This window comes from Scylla paramamosain, chromosome 1 (genome assembly GCF_035594125.1).
Source record: "Scylla paramamosain isolate STU-SP2022 chromosome 1, ASM3559412v1, whole genome shotgun sequence".
Taxonomy (NCBI): Eukaryota; Metazoa; Arthropoda; class Malacostraca; order Decapoda; family Portunidae; genus Scylla; species Scylla paramamosain.
Window position 1 is genome coordinate 5,530,400 of NC_087151.1, and position 12,101 is coordinate 5,542,500.

Below are 12,101 nucleotides of genomic sequence, written 5' to 3' on the forward strand. Positions count from 1 at the left end.
GTCTTTTATTGTGCCTTGTTACAACTTATTGAGTGTGTTCCCATTCTCTCAACTGTTGTAGACATGGGAGACTGTAGTCTTCCTTGCTAGAATTTTATGCTACCTCTGAAAAGCTTTGCTTTTTGTTGCTTTCCAATTTTCCTTTTCACTGGTCAGTACTACTCTGGTAGCTTTTTAAAAGTACTGTGTGTAATACCAGCTTTAATCAGTAGAGGACAACTACTCATATACAAAGCAGCTGATGAAGGTCTCCACTACATCAAGGGGCACTCTCACTGCAGCCACAACAACAGATATTATTGCAGAACTTCAGTGGTTATACTTAAATTTCCTCAGACTCCTATTTTTTTTTTTTTATCATTAATAAGAAAAGATAACAGGAAAGGAGAATTAAAGACTGAAAACTTTTAAAATGTCAAGTTAGTGGCTTCACTGTAGTGCCTATGCACACATGCCATCCTCAAAAGTTCTCCAGTGACCATTTGTTATTGAAACTCGAAAATAATTTTACATACCTAATGACTGCGTCATTGCACCTGCAGATTCATGGTGTTGTAGTCAAGCAACCTTCTAGTATCTTTATCATTTTTCGGAAGTAGCAGAGCTCTTGAGTCCCTCGGTAACAGTGAAAGCTGCGAATACAAGAAACACTTTACACAGCTGAAAATTTACTGCTTAATTGTGATATTCTGTGAAACAAGAACATTCAATGTAAAATGAGCAAGTAAAACACCACCTCTCCTTTTCTAAACCTCATCTTTTCCTCACTGAAACACAGGTGTCTGAGGCAACTGACAGTAGCCCCTTTTCTGTTCCCTCCTACTTTCTCTATCCTCATTTTCAATCCAAAAGCTGGATGTTGCATTTATGTGCGCAACGACTTAACCTGCTCTCGTGCCTACGCTCCTGAATCTTCTGAGTTTCCCCACCATCTGGCTACAACTACAGAGTCACTCTCAAACTAAATTTATCTGTGCTGTATACTTCTCACCTAACTCCTCTGACTCCCTCCCCTTTTGCAGAGACCTCCAGAGACCTTGGATACTTCAATGTTCACCACCAACTTTGGATTTCCACTCCCTTCACTGACCATCCTGGTGAAATAGCCTTCAACTTTGCTATCCTCCACGGCCTGGAGCAACTGGTGCAACACCCTACTCGTATTCCTGACCGTCCTGGAGATACGTCTAACATTCTTGACCTTTTCCTGACCTCTATTCCTTCTGCTTATGCTGTCACCCTCTCTTCTCCGTTGGGCTCCTCCAATCACAATCTCATATCTGTATCTTGTCCTATCGCTCCAATCCCTCCTCAGGATCCTCCTAAGAGAAGGTGCCTCTGGCGTTTTGCCTCTGCTAGTTGGGGGACCTGAGGAGGTATTTTGATGATTTTCCTTGGAATGACTACTGTTTCCGTGTCAGAGACCTGTCTGTGTGTGCCAAACACATAACAGAGGTGATAGTGTCTGGCACAGAGGCGTACATTCATCACTCTTTTTCTCGTCAGTATGGGTTCTGTCAAAGCCGCTCTACTGGTGATCTTTTGGCTTTTCTTACTGAGTCTTGTCATCCTCTTTTAGAGATGTTGGTGAAATTTTTGCTGTTGCCTTGGACATATCAAAAGAGTCTGGCACAAAGTTTTGATTTCCAAACTAGCCTCCTACAGCTTTTATTCTTCTCTGTAACTTCACCTCAAGTTTCCTTTCTGACCTTTCTATTGCTGCGGTAGTAGACGGTCACTGTTCTTTTTCCTAAACCTATTGACAGTGATGTTCCTCAGGGTTCTGTCACCCACTCTCTTCTTATTATTCATTAATGATCTTCTAAACCATACTTCTTGTCCTATCCACTCCTACGCTGATGATACCACCCTGCACTTCGTCTTTTCATAGACGTCCAACACTTCAGGAAGTAAACATTTCACGCAGGGAAGCCAGAGAACGCCTGACTTCTGATCTTTCTAAAATTTCTGATTGGGGAAGAGCCAACTTGGTATTGTTCAATACCTCAAAAACTCAATTTCTCCATCTATCAACCCGACATAACCTTCCAGACAACTATCCCCTCTTCTTCAATGACACTTATTTGTTCCCCTCTTCTACACGGAGGTCAGTCCTTCACATATAATCTGAACTGGAAACTTCACATCTTATCTCTAGCTAAAACAGCTTCTATGAGTTAGGTGTTCTGAGACGTCTCTGCCAGTTTTTCTCACCCCCCCTAGCTGTTAACTCTGTACAAGGGCCTTATCCGTCCATGTATGGAGTATGCTTCACATGGCCGGGAGTTTCCACTCATACCGCTCTTCTAGACAGAGTGAAATCAAAAGCTTTTCGCCTCATCAACTCCTCTCCTCTAACTGACTGTCTTCAGCCTCTCTCTCATCGCCGCAATGTTGCATCTCTAGCTGTCTTCTACCGCTATTTTCATGTTAACTGCTCTTCTGATCTTGCTAACTGCATGCCTCCCCTCCTCCCGCGGCCTCGCTGCACAAGACTTTCTTCTTTCACTCCTATTCTGTCCACCTCTCTAATGCTTAACTAGTAACTAGTATTTTCAGTCATTCATCCCTTTCTCTGGTAAACTCTGGAACTCCCTGCCTGCTTCTGTATTTCCACCTTTCTATGTCTTAAATTCCTTCAAGAGGGAGTTTTCAAGGCACTTATGCTTCAATTTTTGACTACCGCTTTGGACCCTTTTCTGGGACTGGCGTCTCAGTGGGCTTCTTTTTTTTTCTTTATTATTGGATTTTTGTTGCCCTTGGCCAGTGACCCTGCTACATAAAAAAAAAAACCATTCATCACCGTAAGACACAAGTAGTTATCTCCAGCCTCTACAATTTTCCAGCAGGGTAAAGGCGCCTAGCCAGCCGCTGCGTGGCGTGATATCTGCCATGATGGTATTCACGATGAAGAGGGTGGAACGTTACGATATGGTAATAAAAACCTACAATTCTTTACATCCCTATATGTTAAATAATTTGATATATGTTTATGCACATACCGGAGACCATCGTCTAAAACGCGCCGCCCCCACCCCTTACCCACACACACACACAAATAGGACGAGCACGCCTGCAACTATGTAGGTAGCCTCGTATTTCCTCATTCACAGATCTGAGTCTTATTTATCATATTGTCTCTTGATTCGGGAACCGCAATGTTCAATTAATAGAGCACCTAATCAACTGCCTCTCGTGGGAGTTGCTGGGATTTTCAAGGACTTTTTTTTTCTAGAATCTAGTGATGGTTGAAAAGGATTCTGCACCGTCGATGAGAGAGAGAGAGAGAGAGAGAGAGAGAGAGAGAGAGAGAGAGAGAGAGAGAGAGAGAGAGAGAGAGAGAGAGAGAGAGAGAGACCCAACTCATTTGTGTGGCTTTTGGACAGCTATATAAGAATGATGTATTTTGAAATACGAGCCTTGGAGTTATCATCGTCATAGGTATGATTCAGAGCCTGTATTCTGAAACGCTTTCTTCCGTCATAACGACTATTTTCAAGAGCAACAGGCTATTAGTTGGATTCTCATGGATGTTTTCCCCGTCGCTGATGCAGAATCCTTATTTAAATACCACTGCAACCACGAGAACACTCTAGACAACTCCAGTAAACACTAAGGAGGCTGTAAAAAAGAGCTATATGAAACGAGACCAGGAAACTTGTAAGAGTGGTCCCGCGTTTCTAGTTTTCTCTTCGTGAACGTAAGAACATAAGAACATAAGAAATAAGGGAAGCTGCAAGAAGCGACCAGGCTTACACGTGGCAGTCCCTGTATGAAATATACCTACCTATTTCCATCTATTATCCCCATCCATAAACCTGTCTAATCTTCTCTTAAAGCTCTCTAAAGTCCTAGCACTAACAACATGATTACTGAGTCCGTTCCACTCATCTACCACTCTATTTGTGAACCAATTTTTTCCTATCTCCTTCCTAAACCTATATTTTTCAAGCTTGAACCCGTTATTTCTTGTTCTACCCTGGTTGCTGATCCTAACACTAAAGGCAGCAAGCATGGTAGAGAGAGAGAGAGAGAGAGAGAGAGAGAGAGAGAGAGAGAGAGAGAGAGAGAATCCTCACTGGCCAGTCTTTGAAAACCGGAAACAATAGTATTTAAATATTTTAATAGAAGATTGTGTTTCATAACTAAATAGTAACTTAATATGTTATGTAGGAACACTCGTAACATCCCACGCAACTGTTCTGCTTCATTAATATTACGTGACCATTACTTCTGAGAGTTGGGTGGGTGTAGTCTTGCTGGTATTTTTAGCTCGGCCGCGCGCGCTACCAGGAGCAGTGAGTCAGGCAGCCAGGAGGGACGAGGCGACATCCGGCCGTTCTGACCTCTGAGGCTCCAAGAAATGTGTGAGGCACCGAGAATTGGCTTAATCATTTACTATCCATGGGTGTCATTTCCAACTTTTAGACAGAATCCCATGGCCTACATAAAAAAAAGGAAATGCGTGTCAGAAGAGCCAAGGGTAAGGACGAGTTGTACGTCATGTAGACCATTTGCAATCATTCCTTCCTAACAATGTGTGCCCGTATTGTTAAATGTGTTGGAGCCTCTGAAGGACTATTTCGTCATCCTCATTAGCAAACTGCACTGGTAATTTTTCGGCGACTTCTGGATCTCTGATGGGACAAAATTTTCATCATGCTGTGTACCTGTAGCCACCGCCATGTCTAAGGTGTCAGTGGTCTAGAATTTGCCTAAACATTTCCGCTTTAAATATGAAATAATAATAATAATAATAATAATGATAATAATAATAAGGCTAAAATTGGTCGTCGGGATTTTCAAAAAAGTTTAAGAAAATTTTTTTAACAGTTTGCCTATGAAGAAACTATTTTTACAAGCCACACCAGTGATTAATCGGGTTCCCATACGTGTTTCTCCCATTGACGAGGCACAATCCTTGCTACACTATCACTAGAATCATGGACACGCTCTTGAAAAGCCCTATAATTTCTACAAGAGCCTGTTATAAGTGTTAAACATAGTTGCAATAAGACACCGAAACATTGCAGCAAACAGCCTGTCATTTTCAAAATACAGTTCGAGAAAAAGACGCAGAAATGTCCTATAACCATATATCGGAAGTGTAACCTGATTCGACTGTGGATAAACGAAAATAACTGCTCTGCTCATAAAATCTTCAATAGAGTATTATTAATCCGGAGATGAGACAAACTAGACGTAAAATATCGTAATGATCCTCGGAAAGCGAATCCCCAAACTTGATGGAGAGAAGCCACGACGTGACTGCCCTCCGTCACAACTCACGGGGTTCACACCTCTGCCTCGACAAAATCTGAAGCCCTTCACTACCTTCACTTCAGTTTCATTATCTGGGTACCATTAGAGGCTTTTAAGATAGTTTCTTTTGGTGTTAGAAAAATCTGTAGTTAGTAAAATTGTATATTCATTTATTCTGACTAATAATAGATGTTCAAGGAGTTAGGATATTATCTATATTTAGATATCTAGAATCTATAGTGCTGAATGACTGCAAAAGCTATTATAAAATTAATGCATTTCACATGTCATACTTTTCGTCAACTATGATAAAATATTCAGATGTACGACCAGTAAATGAATTCACTCCTCACAAAGCGGCGCTGAGTAGCAGCAGCAATGAGGAAGGGTCGTGTTTACGGTGCCCCACCAGTGTTGTTTCTGTAAATATGGGCACTGCGACTGTTTAATATATGACGACTCGGTCCTCATAACTCAAACGAAAAAAAAAAAATCAAGTGTTAACGAGAACTATGTCGAATTCTTTGCACCAAAAAGCCTGCAGGACATTAATGAATCTATCAAACAACTAAAAGCATCATACTGCAACAAGGCCTTTACTCAGAACTAAAAAATGTGGGACACGAGATCAACATTCAAATTTAACAGTCAAACAACACTATAACTTCCATTTTTATTTTCTCTGTCATACCCAACACACCTTGTTTCTTCCGTGTCCTCTGGCCGGCCCCTCCCTGCCGGGCGTGCTGCTGCCACCAGGGGAGGAAGGAGTCAGTGGCCCTCGCAGCAGCAGCTATATCGGGACGGACTCTGTGCCCGCAAAACAAACTCACTGCTCTGGCTTAAAGAAACAACGGTGTGTGTGTGTGTGTGTGTGTGTGTGTGTGTGTGTGTGTGTGTGTGAGGGTGAGGGTGTGTGTGAGGGTGAGGGTGTATGTGAGGGTGAGGGGGGGTGTGTGTGTGTGTGTGTGTGTGTGTGAGGGTGAGGGTGTGTGTGTGTGTGTGTGTGTGTGTGTGTGAGGGTGTGTGTGTGTGTGTGTGCGTGTGTGTGTGTGTGTGTGTGTGTGTGTGTGTGTGTGTGTGTGTGTGTGTGTGTGTGTGTGTGTGTGTGAGGGTGTGTGTGTGTGTGTGTGCGTGTGTGTGTGTGTGTGTGTGTGTGTGTGTGTGTGTGTGTGTGTGTGTGTGTGTGTGTGTGTTCTGGCACGAACTGTCGCTGTTGTTAATAAAACGTGCGACAGGAACTTTCCTCGCAAGCAAATAATTGACCACGACACGCTAATAAAAAAAAAAAAAACCTGATAGAATCTCACATGCTTGAGAACCTTCCTGTTTATGACACAGATCAATGTAGATGACCTGTAATATACGTGTGTGCGTGTGCGTGTGTGTGGACAGAAGATGCGAGGAGCAGGAGGGAGTGAACTGCTGCCTCGATAGATAATAATCGCTGCGGTAGCGGGGTGGTTGCTTTGCCCTCTCGCGTTTCAAGCGTGTCGCTGGTTTGATCTCGCAGGTTTCATCTCGCTACCTTTCCCTGACAACATGAGGTTCCTCGCCCCTGAACTTCGCCCTCCTTACAGCCCACTTCCACTCCTCTCGGAATGATGAGCAACGCCATCTGGAACCGGACTGAGTGGTACCTTTGAGGAAATGCTTCTTTTTTCACCCTTGAGACGGAGGTTGAAATCTTTTTCCTCCTCTTTGTATGACGTCCAAACCTCGTGGGCGGGGTAGGTAAGGGAAGGACGCGCGCGCACATACACACACACACACACACACACACACACACACACACACACACTATGCGGGCATGCCCTCCAGACTGATTAATGAAACAAGGTTCATTAATGCTGGTATCAAGGAAAAGTCAATAGGTCACAGAGAGAGCCAGTGAACGCTCCTTTCCATTCAGAGATGTCCCAAAAGGTACGCTGAGGTGTGGGCAGCCCGTGCCTCCTACATCTGGCCCGGTACGCGCCCCACGTCCAGCCACGCCCTACACACAGGTGCACGACGACGACATCAGGAAGCAGCGTCACCGTGGCCGGGAATGAGGGCAAATGAGGGCATGTGAGATGAGCGTATGTTCGTTTGTTGGTATAACCTGAGCCCGCTACCTTGACCCCCCACCTCTGCCGCCCCCTCGGAATGGCGGAGGCCCGGGCACAGTGAAAGTGGTGGTGTCGGTGGGGACGGACGGTGCTCCTCCGCTCATAGCTAAACTAATCGTCGGCCTGAGCCTGCAGGGGACTCGTTGACTAGCAGAAGGCGTGGCATGAGGAGGAGACAACCTCACGTAAGTTATTCAAATGGTAGGGGACATCGGGAGCATTTTTTAAGGCACAGGATCGGTGTCTGAAGCAGCAGGTGCACGACACACTGCTGACCCACACACCACCTGTCACATCCCCGCAGCATACACGCTCCCGCATCGCCCCCACACACCTGTCAGCCACACATACACCTGACAGGACAGAGTACAAACTGTCACCAAGCGCAGCAAGCGGGGCGGAGACAGCCGGTGGTGAAATGTCAGGTGTGTCCCGCCCAAATCCCAAACTGTGCATGTTATCGCCGCATGGCGCATACCCATCTCTCACCAACTGCTCTCCCATCCTCGACTTGCCCCGCCCAGCTCGCTCCGCCAAAGATGTGGGAACACTAGCATCACTGGGGTGCTGACGAAGGTCCTTACGTGGAGAGGACGATTCTTTTACTGCCTTGTCTGATCACACCGGTGCGCGGGATCCGGTGTGGAGACTGTTGCCGGTGTGATGACAACATTCCCGGGGCGACACGCACGGGGTGGAGCCGCGGATTGCTCAGGGTTTATCGCCTACACTTCCCTTGCCATTTCCTTCTCTCAGTTCATCTTCATGTCACAATGGCAGGAGACAACTTCATCCTGATCTCTGGAGACAAAAGTGTTCCATAATACCGTATCGTTCAGTCGTGGTCAAAAGTTGAGTAACATTCCATGCTCACTCCCAATGTTTAGTATTTTCTTCATTCTTGAGTTCTCCTACCTGCTTACTTGTCAGTGGTCAGACTTTGTAAGAGCACAGTTAGCAGAGCAGAGTTTTAAGGACCGAGGGAAAACGCTAAATAGAGAGGAAGTGAGTGCAGGTTATTTGACTTCTGACCACGATTGTACGCGCGCATCCTATACATATACCTGCAAGTTATGAACAATGTAAAGATGTTGAATAGTCACGTATCGGAGTTCCAGTGTGAAGAAGGAACCAAAACATTCTTGAGAGTGACAATTATGTGCCTTGATAACTTCAACTTTCATTGAATTTTTCGTAACATTTGTGGTTTTGGATCTAAGCTGCTATTTGTGGAGCTATTTCTACCCCGGGCTTCATAATATCTGTTACTTGTATAAAATGTCTGAGGTTGTCAATTTTTATTCCATCTTTTTTACTCGCATTCATTTTTTTATCCGAAGGTTGTCGTGTCATTCATACCCGGAGACAAATAACTTTCTTTCATACCCTCGCCCTTCAGAATTTTCCGCCAGCTGGCCTAGACTTGTCACTCTCACTCCTCTTACTCGTTCTCCAGGCCACTCTCTTCTGGCTGTTGTTGAGTCATGCTTCTCAGTGACGTTTGACACACGACCCTCTGAACAAACTGTCAATATCAGAGAGCTGAGTTGCTTAATACTTTGATCCATCAACGCTCTGAATCTGATAGCCTTCTTGTACTCTTATTTAGACACAGATTAGATGTTATTAGCTTTGATGGGTGCTCTATTAGAATAAAAGATACGCATTAGGTCCAGCTAAATTATCGGTTTAGAAATGTATAGTTTCTTGCAATTCTGACTTAGAAGACTACGTATTTACATAATCCGCAAGAGTCCACTGAGATTCTAAAAATTGAAGTGACGTTTATTTTTCTAAAAGGGGCAGTGAGATCCTTCACTCTTTTGGTCTTTTAACTTCCTCACTTCTTAACCGTGCGGCCTTTAATACAAATATTGCTCTAAATTAACCTCATTCTGAACTCAACATTCGCATGCAAGGCAGTGTTTCACATTACACTCTTTGACCACTAATGACGAAATCTGTTATATGAGTAAATTCACCTAATCCGTCAAGACTTTACTGAACAAATGATAATATAAAGACTAAAATACATGACCTACTCCATCACTCCTTTTGCTGTTAGACGCCTTTCGATGTATTACTGTGCACTTGCAACAGACGATTTTATTAAGCTTGGAGGGAAGACACGGCCATCAAAGGGTTAGATATACCTGATGAAATATAGCGTGATGCAGGACAGCACGGCCTACCTATCACTTAACGTGTCCATTGTTAACAAACTGGCCTTGAGAGTGTATATTTCAGCTATTGTGGTCCGCCGCTTTGTATCGTCTCAGACAATAAGCCTCTCCTCCCAGACGCTGGCACTATCGTTACCCATGTTTGGAGTACAGCTCGTAAGTGTGGCGTGACCCCACTCGCAAACCTCCTCTAAAGCGGGTGGAGTCAGATGCCACTCCAAGGAATTTCTTTAGCTGAGTATCTCCAATTGTCACGGTCTCTAAAACTGACCTTGTTCTCTTGTGCCACTATTTTCATGGCTGTTCTTCTTGTCTTGTAATCTACACATATCGACCTTCCTACGGTCCCGTTATACATGACTGGTAGTATTTTGTTGATTTTGCTAATGCAGGAATTACTCATTCATCCCTTTTAATTGACATCCCTAAAACAGTCTGCCTTCTTTTCCTTCCCTACCTTCTTACCACGAGATGCAAATCACATTATCTAGTGCCTTGTTCCCACGTGTCATGCAAGTTTACGGTCATTAATGTATTTGTTTTGATGGTACACGCCATTAAAAAAAAAACTGACAAATAGCAGTATACATCTAATACATTACATAATTAGGCTCAGAGTAACTATGGTTTATATTCTTCAACGTTTCAGTGCCTTATCTCGGTTATCTTCAACATGTTCTAATGGAATATATGAGAGTTTTCAAATAAGTTTTCATGATTCTAATGACAGAAAAACACCCACGAGAATAAAACTGATCACCTCTGTTGCCTTCAAAAATAGTTACGATAAAAGAACACAGCGTTTAAAATCCGAGCCTTTATCACACGAGAAACTTTGTAGCACGAAAGCGAAATAATTGCCACCACCAAGCACTGCAACATATTGAAAGAAAGACGCAATAGTCTACCCCAACTTCGCTCCTTTTCTCTCCCCTCACGCCCCGTCGCTCCCTTTCTAAACACACGATACGAGTGCTCGCGCGGAGGTGTATCACGTGACACGACTGTGCCCTTCTGTGCCCCCGAGACCCAGAGAGAGAGAGAGAGAGAGAGAGAGAGAGAGAGGATGAAAGGAGTAAACCACACGCACACACACAAACACACACACACACGAACACGAGATATGGATGAGGTGTGACGCAGGTGGGGAGATCAAAGCAGGATAACGTACGAGGCAAAGATACAGCTGTCAGACCAAACCCAAAAGACGCGTGTGAAGCAACAAGCACAAGACGTTCACAAAAATCCGCGGGCTCGAGGTGAACGAAGACCAGACTGTAGATTACGATCCGCACGTTATATTGAATCAACTTCCACACACACATGGTTGATTAAGAGAGGAACTGGAAATCCCTTATGTGGTAGGAACAGCTGGTTGTGTGCGCGCGTGTGGAGAGGGAAGATGTGGAGGGAGGGACTGGAATAGCTTGTGGCAGAGAAGTGGAAGGACAGGGACATGTGACGACAGCAGGTGTAAACGACAGATGTTGTAAGAAGACAGAAAAAAAACGAACTGTGACAGGTGAAGCAAAATTATAGGGACAGATGGTGCAGGAGTAATGGGAAGTAACAGGGAGATGAGGGGAAAGGGAGGCAGGGAGGCGAGAGAGGGAGTGTGGCTATTACAGTGGAAAGGAAGGGAAGGGAAGGGGAGGAAGGGCGGGAGGGAGGGAATGATCTTTTGATTGAGGTAGGTAATTGAGCGGCCAGCTGGTCAAGAGAGGGAGGTTAGGTTAGCCACAAGAGAAAGGAAAAGGTGACACAGGTGGTGCAGGTGACAGCCATGGGATCAAATAAGGGCAGGTGGCCGGTCCTTGAACACCAGCTGATCACGGGGGGAGGGGTCATGGGGGCAGGGATCGGGGTCTTCATAGGTGGGGGGCAGAGATGAGACCTGTTGGGGGAAGGGGAAGGTGAAGGGACTTGGGGGGGGGAAAGAAAGTTACGCCCTCACCAACTCGCCTGCGTAAACCACACACACACACACACACACACACACACACACACACACACACACACACACAGGGAAGATCATATATAATTAGCTTGCACGAGGACTTTTAAATCTGCTTGAGGAGGTGCTTACCTGTATGCAGACAGAGAGAGAGAGAGAGAGAGAGAGAGAGAGAGAGAGAGAGAGAGAGAGAGAGAGAGAGAGAGAGAGAGAGAGAGAGAGAGAGATCGTAAGCGCTGTCTTATCGCCCGCCTGCGTCGTCCCCGCCCACTGGCCGCCCACCACGTGTAGGAAGCGGTCAGGCGGGTGTAAGTAACAGGTGGACGAGGTGGGCGGCACGTGGGCGGAATGGATGCTCGTCTGGAATGTCCGTGTATGGGCGGAGATGACTGTGTGTGTGTGTGTGTGTGTGTGTGTGTGTGTGTGTGTGTGTGTGTGTGTGTGTGTGTGTGTGTGTGCGAGGCGGGGCAGTGGCCTCGAAGTGGGCGTGAGGTAAGAGAGAAGTGGGTGGGATGGGTGCCAAAGAATACAAGGGTGGACGGTGGTATGAGTGTAGGGAAACTTTAAAGTAAGAGGGTACGAGCCTATAAT

The 12,101-nt window shown here is 45.1% G+C and overlaps 1 protein-coding gene and 1 long non-coding RNA gene across 11 annotated transcripts in view; one reads left to right on the top strand and one right to left on the bottom strand.

The window, feature by feature from the left end:
* The window catches only part of LOC135095040 (uncharacterized), a 102,565-nt gene that overhangs the window by 10,957 nt on the left and 79,507 nt on the right, over window positions 1–12,101 (bottom strand). For 2 of the 3 annotated variants that reach the window (XR_010264047.1, XR_010264043.1), the window contains one exon: window positions 516–632. This is a non-coding gene — a long non-coding RNA (uncharacterized LOC135095040). Of the gene's footprint in view, window positions 1–515; window positions 633–5,962; window positions 6,073–12,101 lie in introns of all 3 variants that reach the window. The other variant, XR_010264048.1, reaches the window with a different exon arrangement.
* The window catches only part of LOC135093771 (collagen alpha-1(III) chain-like), a 70,018-nt gene continuing 65,321 nt past the window's right edge, over window positions 7,405–12,101 (top strand). For 4 of the 8 annotated variants that reach the window (XM_063994354.1, XM_063994738.1, XM_063994583.1 and 1 more), the window contains exon 1: window positions 7,406–7,558. The gene's annotated coding sequence lies outside the window, so the exon portion shown is untranslated. Of the gene's footprint in view, window positions 7,559–12,101 lie in introns of all 8 variants that reach the window. The other 4 variants (XM_063993445.1, XM_063993683.1, XM_063993836.1 and 1 more) reach the window with 3 other exon arrangements.